This window comes from Aquarana catesbeiana, linkage group LG11, assembly GCF_042186555.1.
Source record: "Aquarana catesbeiana isolate 2022-GZ linkage group LG11, ASM4218655v1, whole genome shotgun sequence".
NCBI classification, from domain to species: domain Eukaryota; kingdom Metazoa; phylum Chordata; class Amphibia; order Anura; family Ranidae; genus Aquarana; species Aquarana catesbeiana.
Genome location: NC_133334.1, coordinates 188,329,727 through 188,351,850, shown reverse-complemented (window position 1 = coordinate 188,351,850; position 22,124 = coordinate 188,329,727).

Genomic DNA, 22,124 nt, shown 5'->3' with positions numbered 1-22,124 from the left:
TCCTGTATATAGTTACCCCCCCTCCTCCTGTATATAGTTAACCCCCCTCCTGTACATTAAAGTTAAATTGCTGCAGAGGCAAGAGCCAGTGGCGTCACTACAGCTGGTGTCACCCGGTGCGGAAAAAAATTGGTGTCACCCCCCCTCCACCAACTATGGTCCCCCTTCAGTACAGACCCCCCTCCCTCAGTAAAGACCCCCCCTACTAAGTACAGACCGCCCCTCCAGCAGTATAGATCCTCCTCCCTCAGTACAGACCCCCCACTAAGTACAGACCCCCTCCATCAGTTTAGACCCCCTCAGTGTAGACCCCCCTCATCAGTATAGACCTCCTCAGTACAGACCCCTCTCCTTCAATACAGACCCCCCCTCAGTGCGGTCCCCCATCTATCAGTATAGACCCCCTCAGTGCAGACCCCCCTCCATCAGTGCAGACCCCCTTTAGTGCAGACCCCCCCTCCATCAGTGCAGGCCCCCCTCTATCAGTGCAGACCCCCCTCTATCAGTGCAGACCCCCCACAGTGCAGACCCCCTCTATCAGTGCAGACCCCCCACAGACCCCCCTCTATCAGTGCAGACCCCCCTCTATCAGTGCAGACCCCCTCTATCAGTGCAGACCCCCCACAGGGCAGACCCCCTCTATCAGTGCAGACCCCCCTCTATTAGTGCAGAACCCCCTCAGTGCAGACCCCCCTATTAGTGCAGACCCCCTTCAGTGCAGATCCCCCTTAGTGCAGACCCCCCTCTATCAGTGCAGACCCCCCTCTATTAGTGCAGAACCCACTCAGTGCAGCCCCCTTAGTGCAGACCCCCCTCTATCAGTGAAACCCCCCTCTATTAGTGCAGACCCCCCTCTATTAGCGCAGAATCCCCTCAGTGCAGCCCCCCCTCATTAGTGCAGGCCCCCCCCTCATCAGTGCCAGTGCAGACCCCCATAACGCCCCCCAGCACACGACCAGGAACTCCAGGAGCGGCCGGTGTGCTGACGAAAAGTGTCCCCCCATCGGATGGTGTCCGCTCTGTACTGCGCAGGCGCCGATAGACACCGGCGCCGTGTGTTCAGTGGAGAGGGGAGGGCCGCTCCATGCAGCTAAAGAAGCCAATTGATTGGCTGCAGAGATCGAGCCCCCTACCTCTCTCCACTGAACACAAGGGGGAAGATCAAGCGGTGGTGCCGGCGGCCATTTTGCTGGAGCCAGCTGCTTCAAAAATTAAAAGAAAAACATTCCCGATTTTCCCAATGAAAATCCCGATTCGGGACAGCCTCCGATTGAGACGAGGGTCCCAAAATCGGGACTGTCCCGGGACTGTTGGCAACTATGCTCAAGAGGAGCTGCTGCACCAACTATCCGACGTTACTACAGCGATCTCCCCTGCTGTGCTATTGTGTTCTCCCCTGCACCCCCTCCCACCAGAACACTCCGGTTAGCGCTCTTAGCCATTGGTAGAGAGCACTGATCAGGAGCCGATCGGCAGACCTTTTTCGGTCATGCCCCTTCAAAGGTGCCGGCTTCTGTCGGACCGACTCCAATACACACCGGCCGAATGTCAGCTGGTTTCTATTGAACCGGCCGATGCTGTCCGACATCGGCCCGTGTGTGCTAGGCTTTAGTGACCCTCCCAGATAGTATCTGTTATGCCCCGTACACACGGTCGGACTTTGTTCGGACATTCCGACAACAAAATCCTAGGATTTTTTCCGACGGATGTTGGCTCAAACTTGTTTTGCCTACACACGGTCGCACAAAGTTGTCGGAATTTCCGATCGCCAACAACGCGGTGACGTACACCACTTACGACGAGACTAGAAAAGGCCGGTTCAGAACCAAGCGCGGCACCCTTTGGGCTCCTTTTGCTAATCTCGTGTTAGTAAAAGTTTGGTGAGAGACGATTCGCGCTTTTTCAGACTCGTGGCTTTCAGATCGTTTTCTGATGTTCAGTTTGTGCTTGTGGGTTTGTATCTGCTCTTCAGTGCGTGCAGTCAGTTCGTATCGGAGTTTTCTGTGTGATCTTGCCTGCTCGTTGCTGTTTTTCAGGTCGCTCTTCACAGGCCTTGCTGTTCTTCAGTGCGTTCTGTTACTTCGTTCTGAGCAGCCGACCGTTTTCTAGCCATGTTTCGTATGCGTACTCCTCGTACAGTTCGTGCTGTGCGGGGGCTTGGTGTTGGGGTCCTGACCTTGACACAAGTCCAGTCCATGAACAGGGTGGGGACGAGTTCATGGACCAAGAATTGGTTGCTTCAGCGTCACCAGTTCTCTCATATGCCTTTGCTCCGTGAGAATAATCCTGATAATTTCAGGAACTTTCTCAGGATGACGGACCCCGTATTTCACCGTTTGTTGGCTTCGCTGACCCCCTATATCAGCAGGCAGGATACCTGCATGAGGCAAGCCATCACTCCGGAGCAGAGGCTGGTCGCTACCTTGCGGTATTTGGCCACAGGGAGAAGCCTGCAGGACCTCAAGTTCTCGACAGGCATCTCCCCCCAGGCTCTTCTTTGTGGACACTTACTGCTTGTGTTTGTTTTAGCTGACCCTGACAGAAATGTGTGGAGTCCAGAAAATGTCGTGATTGTGTAACCTTATACAAAGCACTGTTGGCTGTTATTTACTAAATGCAAAGACACTTTTCACTACAAGTGTACTTGCAACTGCACTGAAACAGCACTTGTAGTGCAAAGTGGATTTCCTCTTAGGAAATAACCCCCATTTTCTCATAAAACAACAATTACATCACCCCAAAAGTGTTGTAGTGTTGAGACAATAATCCACACATTCTTGATGAACAATCTTTTTAATACCTGCACAATCACATGTGCATTTACCAAAGATTTTTCTGACAAACCAACATGTTTGTTGTATACCAATTTTTGTGGTGTCATTATCCAAAATCAAAATGTGCATTTTATAGAAAACAGGCCTGTGTAAAACCAACAAGAAAGACACAAATCTTGATCTTACAAAGTTCACATTTGGTAGAACTGGAAGGCAATATCAGACATGAGTATTTAGGAACTGTGTTTGATATTGCGTTCAGATGGGGGGAAATCACCCCTGGAAAAGCCAAATTTGGAAGATGCACACAAATTTCCCAATGTCAACATGTGCTATCTGCCATCACGGGGGATCAAGGGATGTGTTTTGGGGGAGAAAGCCCTTCCTCACCGCTACTTTATAATTGAAGAAGGGGTTGCACCCCCAAAACACGTCCATTGATCTCCCGTGATGGCAGATAGCACATGTTGGCACACTGTGTGCATCCTCCAAATTTGGCTTTGGGAAAAATCACAAAAACATTTCGCACATTGTAGCACACAAAAGAAGAAAGTGATTTGGAGGTGCTTTAAACTCGCCCCAAAACATCAATGATGTTTTTATATTTTGGAATAACATCATTGATGTTTTGCTTGATGTTTTCCAATTGTAAATTACACCCCATGATCTCCCCGATCAGGATCTGGGCACTTTCTGATGTGAAAGGATCTGGATCCACAACCTCACGATCACCTAAAAAGAGAGGAACCCCAAAATAAATTAGGTTTGCAAAAAAATGCCGCCATCCATCTCTTATCTGAGCCTGTGGTCGCAGACACTCACCTGTTGTGGTGACTACTTCCACCACGTCTTCATCCTCCTGCTCATCTTGTGTTGGGGGGATTTCCCCTTCTTCCAGAGGGGGGGGGTCTCTGGTCTCCTCGGATGAGGGGTGTCCTCCGAGTCTTTTCTCCCCTATGTAAAACAAAAATGATATAATTAGCACACAGATATTTGATGGCAGAACTATAAAGATGAAACATTGCTTGGAAGTGGGTACAATTGTCTATTTTAGCCGAGTTCCAAGATGTAGCTTTTTTAGTGTCCTTTGTCAAGCTGCAATACTTTACCTGTTTGGTAAAAGCTTCACAGATGTAGCCCCCCCTATAGTATACAGTGGGGCACCTGTGTGGCCCCCCTAATAAAAATGGTGTTCTTGTGTCCCACACTAGTGCTCCAGTGTTCAGATGTGAAAACAGCTGCTCAGTGTCCTCTCCTTACACAGAATCTAGTTTGCATTTCATTCTAGTAACAAAGCCATCTACACAACCCAATTCTTTGAAGACAAGTATAGGGCGTCAAAATGGTGGCCAAATGCATATGGCCTAAACAATGGTATTTTATCGTCCGAAATAATGTGTGATCCGAACGAATAATGTGCCCATGAACATGAAAGTTGCCATTTTAAACTGTACAACAGTTCCTAAAAGCACATGGAGCAGCACGAACGTAATAAACACAAAAAGAATAGGAACACAGGACAACTACTTACTTTTTTGCAGCACTCTCCGGATCTTTCTGTACTGCTCATGTTCTCGTAATTTCAGGTCCGATCACCGCTTCCTGAGCTGATCTTTCGATCGTCGTACCCCGAATTTCGGGTGCAGACTCCTGACCACTTTCGCCATGATCTTGGCCTTTCTGACATTGGGGTTGGGGTAAGGCCCATACTTTCCATCATAGTCGGCCTTCTTCAGGATGTCCACCATCTCCAACATCTCCCCAAAGGACATATTTGAGTCCTTTAATCTCCTTCTGGATCGGGACGTTTCAGGCTCCAGCCTTTCCTCCTCCTCCTCCTCCTCCTCCTCGTTGCTGTACTTAGCACTAGCCTGCTGTCTCTCCGCCATGTGCTCTTCCTCCACTGCGCCGAATGAAAAGGGGTGGGGACTAGACTAGAAAGAACGTCAGGGGCGGGCGGAGTTATAAGCATGCGCAGTGTGTATAAATCGTAACGCGCGAGTCTTACGTACGATCTGTGAGCGGAGGAAGGAGCTTCGGAGACGCCGATCGTGCTAACGAAGGTAGGATCTAAACTTGGGCCTATACTGCTTCTAAATGGAAGCCTATATTGTAACAAGATTAGGGGAGTTTGGCCTGACATTAGGGTTTGTCTTGTGTTGTGTCTTGCAGAGAAAATGGATGGGTTCAACGACCACAATTTCCTGCCCCTGTTCATAGACAAGTACAGGGAGCTGCCCTGTCTGTGGCAAGTGAGACACCCCCACTATAATCACAAACAGAAGAGGCAGGCAGCGCTGGAGAAACTGCTGGAGTTGGTGAAGCCGGTGGTCCCCACAGCAACCATCCCTTATTTAAAAGCTAAAATTGGTGGCCTGAGGAGCACTTATCTTAGGGAGCGCAAGAAGGTCACGGATTCCCAGAGGTCCGGAGCTGCAGCAGATGACATTTATGTCCCCAGGCTGTGGTACTATGAGAGACTGCGATTTCTGTCAGACCACACTGAAGTTAGGGAATCCCTCTCCACTCTTCCTTCCACTCTTCCTTCCACCCCAGCCGAGGCTTCCGATGTCCAACCTGGGCCTTCCAGCCAGGAAGAAGTGGAGGAGCCCAGCTGGAGTCAGGTATAGCATTCTTCTACAGATTTCTGGTCAATAAATAAATGATGTTTATTAGATGTTATTATTGATCACTAATTGCTGATTAAAAAAAGTGCTTTACATATCAATAGATAGTAGTGGGCACCCAAAATTGGGACAAGAATGAAAACTGCTGGGCTCAGAAGGATAGTCTGTTATATTTGTTAACATTCAATTTGCAGCAGTCAGGAGGTGAAAATTGTGTGTGATTGATGAATAAAAAACTAAAACTATGTCCCTTTTTCATACACAGGAAGACCTCAGCCAGGAGGAGGCTGTGGAATGTGGCAGCCAGGAGGAGGCGGGGATTATTAGTGCCAGCCAGGAGGAGGCGGGGATTAGTGGCAGCCAGGAGGAGGCGGGGCTAAGTGTCAGCCAAGAGAAGCCTGGGACAAGTCGCAGCCTGACTGAGTCTCAGGTCCCTCCCCTCTGCCTGCCATATAAACGAGCCAGGAAGGCCACTCCGAGTCCCGTGCAGGATTCAGCGTACAGGCTGATCCAGGAGGCTTCGGCGTCCTTCCGAGCCTTCCCCAGTCCTGAAGAGGCCTTTGCCTGCATGGCTGCCACAAAATTGCAGGGCATGCAGGAGGGCCAACGCAAGATCTCTGAGGACCTGATTTATAAAGTCCTTCGTAAGGGGTTGAGTGGAGAACTGACACACAAGACGGATGTCATTGAGAGGGACGATCCTAATCCTCCTCCTGCTGCCACAACTCCACCACCACAGCCAAAGCCTGTAAGGAGGCATGGAAAGAAGACCAAAGAGTGATGACCCTGGGTTCAGTCTGGTCCGACAGAAGATGCAGTCTCTTGTATGACCACAACCTGGGGACACAGATGTCATCTGCTGCTTTCCGGATCTCTGGGACTTCTGGACCAGACTGCCCTCCCTTAGATAAGGACTCCTCAGGCCACCAATTTTGCTTTTAAATAGTTGATGTGTGCCCTGGGGGTCCAAGGCTTCGCCCACTTCTGCAGTTTCTCCAGCGTTGCCTCCCTCTTTGTTTAGTTGTGAGCCCTTAATAAAATTTTTTTTGGGAAATTCTACTCTCCTGTGTGTGTTTTCATCCAAAAAGGACAGTTTGTTGGTGACGATTCAGGTACATTTCTAAAGTACAATGTGAAATTACAAGGGACAACAACACCAAACAATCTCCTACAGATTAAATAGAACAACATATTAGTGGTGTTGTGGGAACTTGTCACCAAAAACACACACAAACATTTTAGGGAGTACAAATCAAAATCACCAAAAAAATAAAAAATAAAAAAGAGAAACACAAAAAAAGAATCTACATTAAAGTCCAAAAATAAAAAAAAATTTTGTTGTCAGATGTGCGAAATCTAAATATTTTGAGGGAATCCCGATAAATAGTAACGAAATAAGTTTGTGAGAAGTGTGTGTGAATATGAGCATCAAAACTACTTAATTCTTGTCACATTATAAAGAAGAAGAGAGTGCGCTGTATTAAACCATTTTGAACATTGCAGCGTGACGAAAGTGCTGTATCCATTCCGAACGCTACATTTACCAGAACGAGCTGTCCCGTGTCGGAATTTCTTCTGAGCATGCGTGGCACTTTGTGCGTCGGAACAGGCCACACACGGTCGGAATTGACGCGATCGGATTTTGTTGTCGGAAAATTTTATCTCCTGCTGTCCAACTTTGTGTGTTGGAAAATCCGATGGAAAATGTCCGATGGAGCCCACACACGGTCGGAATTTCCGACAACACGCTCCGATCGGACAATGTCCATCGGAAAATCCGACCGTGTGTACGGGGCATTAGTGTCAGATTTCCTGTCGCCCTATTACAGTCCCATTATAATTCGCTGATCACCACCATTACCAGTAGAGCGTCTAAAGCTGGGTAAACTTTTGCAAAAAACAATTAATATACACTTATTGGGATCTTGTTTTACCAAGGACATAAATAATTTTAGGGATGGGTGTGGCGCTGTTCCTATAATGCCTTGTGATGTCTTATTGTGTCCTGTGTTCACCTCTCTTTAGGTAAAAGAAAAACTAGTAATCGTGATAAAAATGAAAAAATAAAAATGAAAATGAAAAAACAAAATCACATTCAATATATAGCTGGTTTAGTCATATATACCATAGTGCTTGTGTCTGGTTTTCCCATGTATAAGGTAGTCGCAAATGCGAAAAAACAAGAGGGAGTGGGAAAGGGGGGAGGGGTTGGGGGAAGTGGGGGAAGGGTGAAAGGGAAGGGGGTGTGGGTAAAAAAATAGTTGCTTAAAGATACAACTTTAAGTGCAAAATCATTCAAATAAAGTGCACATATGCAAAAAACATTAACATAAAAGTCCTTTTGTAACACAATGGTTTTCAGTGCAGTATTCGTGCTTTTGATTCTCTTGATAATGATATTGCAAAAAAAGTGCTGTTTAAATCCTGTGCTCTTAATGTGCGGACACTCACCAACTATCTTCACCCATGCTGGGGTATCAGGCAGTCACAGTCTATGCCACTGTGCGGCAATTCCTGGCAGGCTCAGGATCGTGGTGTATCACATAAAAAGAGAAGGGGTGCCCATAGCGTAAAACCGTTTTAAAAAGAGTTTATTTAAAACAAGCAGAGCGGTACTCACAATTTAATATTGCATAATATGCAAGAGAAACAAAGTTTTCCGGTTAACCATCAGCTGTTCTGTGTTGTTTGGGAAGCACAGATTAGGCCATGCCCTACGCGTTTCGTCATTGGATGTCTACGGGAGCGTGACCACTGCTGTGCCACCCACCCTTAAATAGCGTGCGGTCTCCCTTCCTCATCTGTATAATTGGCATCCATTTTTCCTGTGTTTTTGCGGACCGAAGCCCGCTGGCGGCCATTTTGTCTGTGATTTTGCAGACCGAAGACCATTTCCATACGGCATGTCCCGCGATCATGCAAATGAACCCACCTCTGCCAGCGAACATTTTGCCTGTGTCTATACAGACAGAAGTCCGCGTTGTACTATATACATGGAGGTCTTATGGTTAAGAGAGACACCTTTCCTTGTATTGTCAATTCCTGCCTTAGTGTCACCACATTTCGATATCTAAGTGTAGTTACCCACTATTTTGTTAAGGGCAGTGTAATCAGAGATCCCGCACGCTATAACCAGGTAATCCAACGATCGAGCATAACATTAAAACCAATGCATATTGAAAACTTTTCAAAGAATGCGTATAAATCCATAGAAAAAAATATATAAAATATAATTGTATATAAAAGAAAAAAGAACCTAAAAAGATAAAAAGGAGGAACATAAAAAGATGTTTGGGAAACCCCCTCCCAATTAGTTGTTAAGTATGAGAACATATATATAATAAGCTGTATGTATATAAAAATATTTATATGACACGTATGTATAAAAAACTTACACCTCTGACATATCTTAATTACTGATAGATAAATGACTCATTATGTCTATGTAATAAATAAGTGTAATTATGATGAATATTGCACCGAAAAAGGGGGAATATGCATACTGCCAGACGTAATGGTGTATGAAAAACGTACGCCTCCGACATATCTTAATTATTGATAGATAAATAACTCATTGTATCTATGTAATACATGAGTATGATTATAATGAATATTGGACCAAGAAAAAGGGGGGGATAATAACACTGCCGAGGGTGTAATAGATGTTATATTCCAAAAAATATATATACACACTAAAAATATATGCATACACTAAAATATATATGAAAGGGAAGTATGTAGGTTTTTCTATATATATGAAAGGGAAGTATATAGGTTTTACTTCTAATGACGTCCGTGCCGTACTGCAGTTTTTTGTAACTTATAGATCAATCCATATGACATATATTTATTTAGTACGAGTTGACTTCTTATTCTGTTTATACTAACTAGAAGGGTGCTGTCAGAATTCAAATATATTCCATAGGTTAAGTGCAGATCACCTAGTGGAAGTACGCATATACCTCTATATGTCTAAGTGAGATGTAAGTGGAGAAGGGGAAGTCCTATTTGAAGGATAGTAAACGACTGATTGCGGAGTTGGGTGATTTTAAAACAAATGAAAACGATATCTTGGTAACTATTGATATAAACTCCCTATATACGAACATTGTACAGGAAGATAGCTTAAGGGGTGTTGAATGGGCCTTACATCTACTAACGGACCTAAAAGAAGTACAAATCAAATATATACTAGAAGGGTTAGAATTGGCCATGAGCCATAACTATTTTTGGCATAAAGGAGACTTTTACACCCAGATTAAAGGAGTAGCTATGGGGGCTAAATATGCCCCCAGCGTGGCCAACCTGTTCCTCAATAAGTGGGAGGAAGAACAAATTTACAGTATCGAGAGAAGAAACCTGAAGTTATACCAGCGATATATAGATGACATTATCATAGTGCGGGGCGGCACCGAAGAGGAATTACAGAATTTTTTTGACGAAATAAGTTGTAATATTTATGGACTCACATTTTCGGGAAAGTGGAATAAGGAAAGTATAGATTACCTCGACTTACAAATATACAAAAACAATGGATACCTGAACACCAGAACATAATTCAAGACCACGGCCAGGAATGGGTACATTCCAACCAGCAGCTGTCACCACCCACAATGGATTGGGAATATCCCTAAGGGACAATATATAGGAATTGTACCAATAAACAGGAATATGAAAAACAAACGGATATCCTAATCAATAGGTTTGTGGAAAAAGGGTATAAAAGGAAGCATTTATTAACATTAAAAGAAAAAGTCGGAAATATGGACAGGAAGGTATTAATAGAAGGAACAAGGAACCAACAAAGAAAAGCAGCGAACAAAAAACTGGATCTAGCCTTCCTAACGGGGTATAACAGACAATATAAAAATGTGGAAACCATAATAAAAAACACTGGCCTATTTTACAATTGGACAAAGTCCTAAATTCTGTATTACCGAAGAAACCTATCTTCTTTTACAAGAAGGCCCCAACCCTTAGGAACAAATTAGTGCATAACGCACTTGACCCCCCAAGACAGATAAAAATAGTAAATAACCTAAAAGAGTTCTATAAATGTGGAAATTGCCTACCATGTAGGACCAGTAAAAAAAAACCAACAGGAAAATAAACAGCTTTAGGTCGAGAGCTAATGGAAAGGAGTTTAATATCAGAGAACTAATAACTTGCAATAATACCCACGTCACCTACGTACTAGAGTGCCCATGCCATAAACAGTACGTGGGAAGAACAACAAGACAGCTACATGTAAGAATTAGAGAGCATATTTCAAATATTAAAAATGGGTTCAATAAACACAGTGTCTCTAGGCACTTCAGAGACTATCACAACAGAGACCCAACGTGTATGACTTTCTATGCGATTGACAAAATTAAGGGCCACTGGAGAGGTGAAAACAAAAAAAATCAAGGTTTCACAAAATGAAACCAAGTGGATATTCCAGTTGGACACCCTCCAACCTATGGGAACGAATATAGACCTCGACCTAAACTGCTTTCTTACCAACTTCTGATATTACAAATATATTAACAACTGTGAAACCACAAAATGGTAATGAAGAGACAATGACGGGGTTTATATTGTTATTACATTCGACCCAATGTAACAGCTGTGGTCAGTGTATTGAATTAACGAGACATGTAGTAAGGGGCTATATATGCATGATTTCAGGTACATACTACTCCATGTGATACCATATTTAATGCTCCATTCCCATTTAATAATGAAATAGCCATGGGGGTTATATTGTTATCACATTCGACCTAATGCAACACGTCTGGGTATGGCACTATAGCAACGTGACATACAACAGGGGGTTAGTGTATGCATGATTTCAGGCACACACCACCACACCTGAAACTCCAGTTGAGGTTCCACTTTGAGTTTTATTTTTATTTTATTAGTATCTGTTATTAATATTTCATGACGATACATTAGGATATACTAAATGTCTACAACTTAGATCATGAATATTACACCCGACCCAATCTATCTGAATCAATGTCTGTAACCAGAACCATGAACACTAAAAACTTTATTTAGCATACCCTAGTCATATAGGGGTAAAATATGCATGGGTTATTCTGTATATATATATATATACATCCCACTTAGACATATAGAGGTATATGCGTACTTCCACTAGGTGATCTGCACTTAACCTATGGAATATATTTGAATTCTAACAGCACCCTTCTAGTTAGTATAAACAGAATAAGAAGTCAACTCGTACTAAATAAATATATGTCATATGGATTGACCTATAAGTTACAAATAACTGCAGTACGGCACGGGCGTCATTAAAAGTAAAACCTATTTACTTCCCTTTCATATATATATATATATAGTAAAACCTACATACTTCCCTTTCATATATATTTTAGTGTATGCATATATTTTTAGTGTGTATATATATTTTTTTGGAATATAATATCTATTACACCCTCGGCAGTGTTATTATCCCCCCCTTTTTCTTGGTCCAATATTCATTATAATCATACGCATGTATTACATAGATACAATGAGTTATTTATCTATCAATAATTAAGATATGTCGGATGCGTACGTTTTTCATACACCATTACGTCTGGCAGTATGCATATTCCCACTTTTTCAGTGCAATATTCATCATAATTACACTTATTTATTATATAGACATAATGAGTTATTTATCTATCAGTAATTAAGATATGTCGGAGGTGTACGTTTTTTATACATATGTGTCATATAAATATTTTATATATAATATACATACAGCTTATTATATATATGTTCTCATACTGAACAACTAATTGGGAGGGGGTTTCCCATCCCCCCCGTACCTCTTTTCTCATCTTTTTATGTTCCTCCTTTTTATCTTTGTATCTTTTTAGGTTCTTTTTTCTTTTATATACAATTATATTTTATATATTTTTTTCTATGGATTTATACGCATTCTTTGAAAAGTTTTCAATATACATTGGTTTTAATGTTATGCACGATCATTGGATTACCTGGTTATAGCGTGCGGGATCTCTGATTACACTGCCCTTAACAAAATAGTGGGTAACTACACTTAGATATCGAAATGTGGTGACACTAAGGCAGGAATTGACAATACAAGGAAAGGTGTCTCTCTTAACCATAAGACCTCCGTGTATATAGTACAACACGGACTTCTGTCCGTATAGACACAGGCAAAATGTCTGCCGGCAGACGCGGGTTCATTTCCATGATCGCGGGACATGCCGTATAGAAATGGTATTCGGTCTGCAAAATCACAGACAAAATGGCCGCCAGCGGGCTTCGGTCCGCAAAAACACAGGAAAAATGGATGCCAATTATACAGATGAGGAAGGGAGACCGCACGCTATTTAAGGGTGGGAGGCACAGCAGAGGTCACGCTCCCGTAGACGCCCAATGATGAAACGCGTAGGGCCGTGGCCTAATCTGTGCTTCCCAAACAACACAGAACAGCTGATAGTTAACCGGAAAACTTTGTTTCTCTTGCATATTATGCAATATTAAATTGTGAGTACCGCTCTGCTTGTTTTAAATAAACTCTTTTAAAACGGTTTTACGCTATGGGCACCCCTTCTCTTTTTATGTGATACACCACGATCCTGAGCCTGCCAGGAATTGCCCACAGTGGCATAGATTGTGACTGCCTGATACCCCAGCAGGGGTGAAGATAGTTGGTGAGTGTTCACACATCAAGAGCACAGGATTTAAACAGCACTTTTTTGCAATATCATTATCAAGAGAATCAAAAGCACGAATACTGCACTGAAAACCATTGTGTTACAAAAGTTACATAGTTACATAGTTACATAGTAGGTGAGGTTGAAAAAAGACACACGTCCATCAAGTCCAACCTATGTGTGTGATTATGTGTCAGTATTACCTTACATATCCCTGTATGTTGCGGTCATTCAGGTGATTATCTAATAGTTTCTTGAAGCTATCAATGCTCCCCGCTGAGACCACCGCCTGTGGAAGGGAATTCCACATCCTTACCGCTCTTACAGTAAAGAACCCTCTACGAAGTTTAAGGTTAAACCTCTTTTCTTCTAATTGTAATGAGAAAAGGACTTTTATGTTAATGTTTTTTGCATATGTGCACTTTATTTGAATGATTTTGCACTTAAAGTTGTATCTTTAAGCAACCATTTTTTTACCCACACCCCCTTCCCTTTCACCCTTCCCCCACTTCCCCCAACCCCCCCCCCCCCTTTCCCACTCCCTCTTGTTTTTTTGCATTTGCGACTACCTTATACATGGGAAAACCAGACACAAGCACTATGGTATATATGACTAAACCAGCTATATATTGAATGTGATTTTGTTTTTTCATTTTCATTTTTATCAAGATTACTAGTTTTTCTTTTACCTAAAGAGAGGTGAACACAAGACACAATAAGACATCACAAGGCATTATAGGAACAGCGCCACACCCATCCCTAAAATTATTTAATCTAGCTGTTTCCACTTTATGTGGTGACTGCATTCTGGGGGGCAGCAGTTCCAATCTATTTGATATTTATTCTTACCCATTTCCACTGCGCGGGTCCATTATTACATTCCTCACTTTACCAAGGACATGTAGCACAGTACAGAATTTTTTTTTTTTTATTATTGGATATGGTATTTTTTTTTACAATATTTGGTCTTTTTTCCTTTACATAATAAAAAACCCAGTGATGATCAAATGCCACCAAAAGAAATCTCTATTTTTATGAAAAAATTATATAAATGTAATTTGTGTACAGTGTTGCATGACCGCGCAATTGCCAGTTAAAGTTAGAACAGTGCTGAACAGCAAAAAATGGCCTGGTCAGTAGGGATGAGCTTCGAGATCAAGTCGAACATTAGTTCGACTCGAACATCGGCTGTTCGATCGTTCGACGAAGATCGAATATTATGGGGCGTTCGCACAGAATTCGAGCGGCGCGTCATGCCCCATAATGCACTACGCCATCGCAGTGCATTGCTGGCTGATGATTGGTCAAGCATGCACTATGACCGCATGTTTTGGCCAATCACAGCGCCGTCAGCAAAGAGAGCCATAATTGGCCAAAGGCAGGGTAACTTTGGCCAATTATGGCTCAGGGGGTTAAGTCCACGCCCCACACTATATAAGGCTGCCTGCACGTTGGCCTTGTGTAGTGTGTTGCTGGCAGAGAGAGAGAGTGTCATTTCATTTACTTTGAGCAGCGAGTTTATTCAGTTAGCTAGGTCTCACTGCAGACCGTTCCTGCTGTACTGTTTCTAATATACTTCAGGCAGGCAGTTAATTCAGTTATCTGCAGTGTATTTAGTATTTCCTGGACCTCCTCATGTCAGCCTACTACGGGTCAGGTCCTCCCCCTCTGACCCCTCCAGGACCATCTTTTTCCTAGCCCATAAAGTGTGGCTGTCAGACCAGCTTAGCGTTCTTTTTTCATCCTCGCTGCGGATGCCTTTTTAAAAAAAAAAAATATATATATATATATATATAATATTTTGATTTTAATTGAATGAAGTACATGGGACAAATTGATGTTGGTCCTGTTCGGGTTCAGCCTCTCCCGGTACAGAAGACCCCCCCGGATCGGCTGTAAATCTCCCAAGGAGGTGGGTTCCCTTGGTGCAGGGACATGCTATACAGTATAAATGACTGTGTTTTGGCAGCTAGAGTAGGCAGTGCTTGTGCTACGGTATAATGACTGTGTATGGGCAGTTAGGAGCAGGCAGCGCTTGTGCCACAGTATAATTTACTGGTTATAACATTTCTATATACATACAGCCATTATTTACCTGTCCCCTGTTTATCCAGCGGTTGCTGGGGTCAGTAGTGCGCCCCTCGTGTCTCTGAGCGGCGCCGAGTCGGACGGGTGACGTCATGACGGCAGGACTCTTCGTCGGGTTGCCTAGCAACCGCCGGGATGCTCCTCTGTGATTCGCGCTGTCTGAAGGGGGGCGGGTCGCTTAGTCTTCTAACTTCCCTGTATTCCCCCTTCAGTGGTGTTCGGTTTCCTGCCTCCAGCTCGTTAGCTGCTGCTCTGCTCAAGGTAAACTATCCCTTGGACTGTGGTAGTATGTCAGCCTGATTTACCTAGATGGCTCTGTAACCCTTGGTCTGATGTCCACTTTTCCCTTATAGGTTTATCTGCCTGCCTGCTTGTCTGCCTGCCTTGCACTGAAGATCCCATGGAAAGGTGTTTTTTTTTTTTTTTTTTTAATTCCATTATTTATTGTTATTGTTTTAAAAGAGAGCACCTCTTCTGTCTTTTGCAGAGAGAAAAGCCCAGTGCGGGATAAACGCCCGCAAAGAGGTTCTACATCTGCTGCACTCTCTCAGAAAAGCAAGAGAGAAACGAGACAAGGCAAGTCGCAGAGACATTTGCAGCCACATGGTCCTTCACAGCCCCGGTATTCCAGGTCGACTTCTCCCGTGCCTCATTCCAGCCACTCGCACCCAAGCCAAGAGAATTTGTGCCATCGGAAAGCCTTTAAAAAGAGCAGACGCGGACGCAGGCCCAGGAGGTGGTCCTCCTCTTCGTCTGGCTCCTCCTCTCCAAGCCAGATGGAAGACAGAAGCTGTTGGGCCTGTTCAACTGAAGCCCTTCCGGGGAAGCTGGTAAGCGCTTCATGTCTCAAGGAGGCTACACAGGACAACGCGTCTGAGGCTGGTCAGGTGAAATCCTATATTAAATCCGCGGTCAAAGAGGGGTTAAGAGGCACATCTAAAAAGAGCATCCGACCAGCATCTTCTAATTTTTCAATTAAAATTTTTCAATGACTTTTATGTATATTGTTGGGACCGACAATTCATTAATAGCCGGCGCTAGCACTTTTAAATGACTTTTTTCTCCTTTAGAAATGTAATTTTGCTCTCGGACTGTTATAAACACGGGAAACATGCGCTACTTTACAGGCATACTATAGACACCCCCCAGGTACGAAATTTAAAGGAATATTTCACTTTTATTGTTTCACTTTAAGCATTATTAAAATCATTGCTCCCGAAAAAAAAAGGCATCTTTAAAACTTATTTTTGCATTGATAAATGTCCCCTGGGGCAGGACCCGGGTCCCCAAACACTTTTTATGACAATAACTTGCATATTAACCTTTAAAATTAGCACTTTAGACTTCTCCCATAGACTTTTAAAGGGTGTTCCGCGGCTTTTCAAATTTGCCGCGAACAGAAAGCCCATCCCTATTCCTGGTGTACGTTTTCAAACACACTTTCAGGCAAACAGGCAGGTGATTCAGTGATCTGCAGTGCATAAAATATATATACTGTCCCCTACATATATATCCACTGCATTCTAGTCTAGCCAAGCCTATACCTGACTATAGGCCATTCCTGGTGTACATATTCAAAGACACTTTCAGGCAGGCAGGCCAGGCAGGTGATTCAGTGATCTGCAGTGCATAAAGATATATATACAGTCTCCTACATATATATCCACTGCATTCTAGTCTAACCAAGCCTATACCTAACTGCAGGCCATTCCTGGTGTAATTTTTCTAGTAAACTTCAGGCGGTGTTTTGCTAATCCAATTTTACAGCATGTCTGGAAGGCCACCAAGGAAGGGCAGACACTCACAGGCCACTAAAGGAGGGCAAGCAGGCTCTGTGTCTACAGCCAAAAGTGCTGGTCGTGGACACGGTGCATCCTCAGCATGTGGCCGTGAGGCATGCTTGTCCTTTTTTTTCGACAGCTGGCCATGTTGAGCCACAACATGCAGAAGAGTTGGTAGAGTGGATCAAAAAGCTGTCCTAGTCCTCCTCGTCCTCTGTAACCCAGGCTAAGACAAGTTTGGCTGCCAATGCAGCTGCCAAAGCGGCCTATTCCATCAGCTCAATGGCATCATTCACTCCTTCTCAAGCCCCACCATCATGTCCTGAGCAGTCCCCCTATCTGTTCAACCACAGTGTTGGGTACATGCTGCAGGAGGATGCGCAGCATTTTGAAGGATCCGATGATGGTACCCAGGTTGAGGATGAAGGCAGTAACGTGAGCCCAGAGAGAGGGGGTGCCCAAGAAGGACAATAAACTGGCAGTCATGTTCCCCCAGCTGCAGCATACTGCCAGGTTTGCTCCAGTGGCGAGGAGGGAGGGGATGATGAGGTCACTGACTCTATGTGGGTGCTTGATAGAAGAGAGGAGGAGGCATATCTCCAATGAGGCAGGATGCCCTCCAGGGGCCAGCTTAAGGACAGCCAACCAACTGCATTACATTGCAGAGCTCTGCATGTGCATGGCACTGCTGACTCCGCATGTTTTTTCAAATGTTCTATGGTGTGGGCCTTTTTTGAGACGTGTGCAGCAGATTGCACCGTTGCTGTTTGCAACATATGTCTGAAGCGTATCAAGAGTGGCCAAAACAGCAGCCGCTTGGGCACCACATGCTTGACCAGACATATGTCGAGCTCCCATGCAGTCCGTTGGCAAGCGTACTTAAAAGACCCACACCAAAGAACAAGGCGGACCTCTCCTTGCTCCTCATCAGCTGGGATCTCCAACCCCACTATACCTTCAGTCCTCTCAGAGACCTGCAGACCTGAAAGGAATGAAGGTGTAGAATTAGGTGTCCCAAGCACTTGCGGGCAATCTGCTAGCGGTACACCTAAATCTGATTGTAGCAGGCAAATCTCCCTACCCCAGTTGCTAAACCGTCATAAGAAATTCGGTCCCAGCCATCCACATGCTCAGCGGCTGAATGCTAGTTTGGCTAAATTGCTAGCACTCCAACTGCTGCCTTTTCAGCTGGTAGACTCTGCCCCCTTTGGAGAATCTGTGGAATGTGCGGTACCTCAGTGGCAGGTTCCCAAATGCCATTTTTTTCTCTGAAGGCCATTCCGGCTCTCTACCGGCATGTGGAAGGCAATGTCTTGGCCTCATTGGCGGTCAGCGGTAAGGTGCATATTACCGCTGACTCATTGTCCAGCAGGCATGGACAGGGACGTTACCTTTCTTTCACAGGGCACTGGGTAACCCTGCTGGCAGCTTGGAAGGATGCAGGACAGGGTGCAGTAATGTTCCGCCACCACGCCTCCAAAATGCTGGTAGTGGTGATTCTGCCACACCTCTCTCCTCCACCCCCTCCTCTTCTTCTTCCTCTATGGCCTCTTCCTGTGCAAATTTGTCCTCTGAACTAGTGGTGCTCCGTAGGCATTCTAGGGGCTACGCAAGCACTCAGGCAAAAAGATGCCATGCGGTTCTTGAGTTGGTCTGCTTAGGGGACAGGAGCCACACTGGGGCAGAGATTCTGGCAGCTCTGCAGGGGCAGGTTCAGAGGTGGTTTGGCTCAAGTCCTTAATTTGGTGGTGCAGCGGTTCTTGTGCAGGTACCTGGGCTTACAGGATCTCCTGAGGCAGGCCAGGAAAGTCTGTGGGCATTTTCCATGGTCATATAATGCCAGTGCTTGGCTGGCTGACCTTCAAAAGGAATGCAACCTGCCCAAGAACTGCCTCATCTGTGACATGCCCACCAGGTGGAACTCAATGTTGGCAATGCTGCAGAGGCTGCACACGCAGCAGAGGGCCATGAATGAGTACCTATGCGAGTATGGCACCAGGACAGGGTCAGGGGAGCTTGGCTTTTTTTTGCCACGCCAGTGGCTAATGATCAAGGATGTATGCACTGTTCTGTCACCATTTGAGGAGGCCACAAGGATGGTGAGCAGTGACAGTGCATGCATCAGTGATACTGTCCCTCTTGTCTTCCTGTTGGAGCACACGCTGCGTGGAATAATTGACAGGGCACTTGAGGGAGATCAGAGAGAGGAGGAGGAGGACTTCCTTACCTCTCAAGGCCCCCTTTATCCAGACAGTATTCCTGCACGCCTGCCTATCACACAGGAAGAGGAGAAGGAGGATTGTGTCAGCATGAAGGTGGAGCCTGGCACTCAGCATCAGCAGAAGTCTTCAAGGGATCGTTTTCACCCCCCAGAAACCCATGGACTTGTGCAATGCGTTTCCAGAGCCTGGGAGGTTGCAATTTCCTGGTCCTCCTGGACAACGTGTTGCTGAGGCTTCGGTCAGACAGAAGGAGCGATGGAGAAGGTGGCCATCTAACCAATGTGTTCAGACAATTTTTTAGTCCACAGCCCCAAGGTCTGATCGGTTCCAGCAACCATTGCCAGCGTCTGATTTACATGGTGCAGGAATACCTTGGGGCAAGATCAGACTTGGAGACCTTTCCAACCGAAAATCCACTTGGTTATTGGGTCTTGAGGATGGATTGAAGCTTGCCAGAGCTTACACAATATGTAAGTGAGCTACTGGCCTGTCATGCATCCAGCGTTCTATCTGAATGCACATTCAGTGCTGCTGGAGGCTTTGTAACCGATCACAGAGTGCACCTGTCCACAGATTCGGTTGATCGGCTCACCTTCATAAAAATTAATCAGTCTTGGATCACCAGCTACCAAGCACCTGATGCTGATGTAACCGAATAATTTTTTTATCAATGTGCGATCCCTTGAAGAGTGCCTATGCTGATGCTGAATGACTATCCTGTTATGCTGAGTGACTATCCTATTCCTCCTCAATGTTCATGTTGATAGCTTCTAAGAACATTTTTGGTTCTGGGCACCACCACCAGTGCTTAAAGCCCAATTTTTCTGCCCCTGTTTAACAGGGGCGTGTAATTACAATTTTTGCTGTAATATTTTGCAGCAGGGCTCGTTCCTGCGCTCAACTAGAGTATCTGTGAGGGGGTGCAGTGTTGTGGTACAAGTGCCTAAAGCCCAATTTTTCTGCCCCTGTTTAACAGGGACGTGTAATTACAAATTTTGCTGTAATATTTTGCAACAGGGCTCGTTCTTGCACTCAACTAGAGTATCTGTGAGGAGTTGTAGTGTTGTGGTCTAAGGCCCAATTTTTCTGACCCTGTTTACCAGGGGCGTGTAATTACAATTTTTGATCTAATATTTCACAGCAGGGCCCGTTCTTGCGCCCACCAAGAGTAACTGTGAGGGCTTACAGTGTTGTGGCAACACCACCACACCACCAAAGGCCCAATTTTTCTGACCCTGTTCAACAGAGGCATGTAATTACAATTCTTGATATAATATTTCACAGCAGGGCCCGTTCCAGTGCCCACCAAGAGTAACTGTGAGGGCTTACAGTGCTCTGGTACCAACAGGCCCAAATTTCTGCAGAGTATATAGGGCAGGCCGTATAGTATATACAGGCGGTCCCCTACTTACAAATGACTCCTACTTACAAACGGAGGGAGACAACAGGAAGTGGGATGTAATCTACCCCTAGGAAGGGAAATTCTCCCCTGTAAGAGTTAATATGGGAAAAAGGTGTCTCCACTGATGTTTTATTATCACCAATGCTTGTTTCCCTAAAACCCCCAAATTTTCAAAATCCAATTGTAATTGGGACAGAAGGTGAGGTGAAATCTTCTGAACAGGGGCACAGACAGCAAAACAAATGTTACGGGGTGATGATAATCCTTCCCTATGTTATCCAAAAAGCTTAAAAATAGATTTTTTGGCTGGAGCTACACTTAAAAAATGTACCTGTTCCAAATTACAAACAGATTCAACTTAAGAACAAACCTACAGTCCCTGTCTTGTTTGGACCGCCTGTATACTGCTGTTCAGAATATATAGAGCCTGGGGGCCCCACGCCTTTTCTTTTTTTAATTTGGGTGCGGGGTTCCCCTTAATATCCATACAAGACCCAAAGGGCCTGGTAATGGGCTGGGGGGTTACCTATACTGTTTTTCTCAATAATTTTCATCCATATTGCTGGGACCCGACATTACATTACAGCCGCAAGCAGTTTTAAATGACTTTTATTCCTTTAGAAATGTCATTTTGTGCAGGGACTGTTCTTAACACAGGAAACATGCACCACTTTACAGGCATACTATAGACACCCCTCAGGTATGATATTTAAAGGAATATTTCACTTTTATTTTTTCACTTTAAGCATCATTAAAATCACTGCTCCCGAAAAAACTGCCGTTTTTAAAACTTTCTTTTGCATTGATACATGTACCCTGGGGCAGGACCCGGGTTTCTTTTTAGGACAATAACATGTATATTAGCCTTTAAAATTCACACTTTTGATTTCTCACGTTCGAGTCCCATAGACTTTAACGGTGTTCGAATGTTCGCGCGAACTTTCGGTCAGTTTGCATGTTCTGGATGCGAACCGAACGGGGGGGTGTTCAGATAATCCCTACTGGTCAGGAAGAGGGCAAAAATCTTATAGAGCTCAAGTGGCTAATTAGCAAGTTTTCATTTGTTTACAAAAATAAAATTTTTTCAATTTGTTTATGGCATTTTAATTGTAATTAAAACAATTTGTGTTTTCATTTTATTTCTGTTTCCGGAAATATTTTAAAACATATTGTAAATTTAGATATTAGATTTTTTTTTCTTTCAAATACATTAATTGACTATTACATGTATTACTGCAATTTTGGCAGGGTTTGCAAGGTTGCAAATTGGTCTCGCTTTCAGCGCCAGCACCTGTGGGTGTACATATTACTGTGAATTGCCCTTCTTTCAGGCTCACGAATATTGGCATGTCATTGTCCAGATGTTAAATACACTCAGGTGCCAAAACACACTGAATGAAGGTGCACCTTCAACCTAAGTATACATATTATTCGAACATTGAATGTGAATAAAGCAATAAATTAAATTAAATTATTCCAATAATGTGCAGTCTACCTAAGGAGTGAATAACTAAAAAAGTCCTGAAAACTCAAACAGTGTATGCTTTTCTG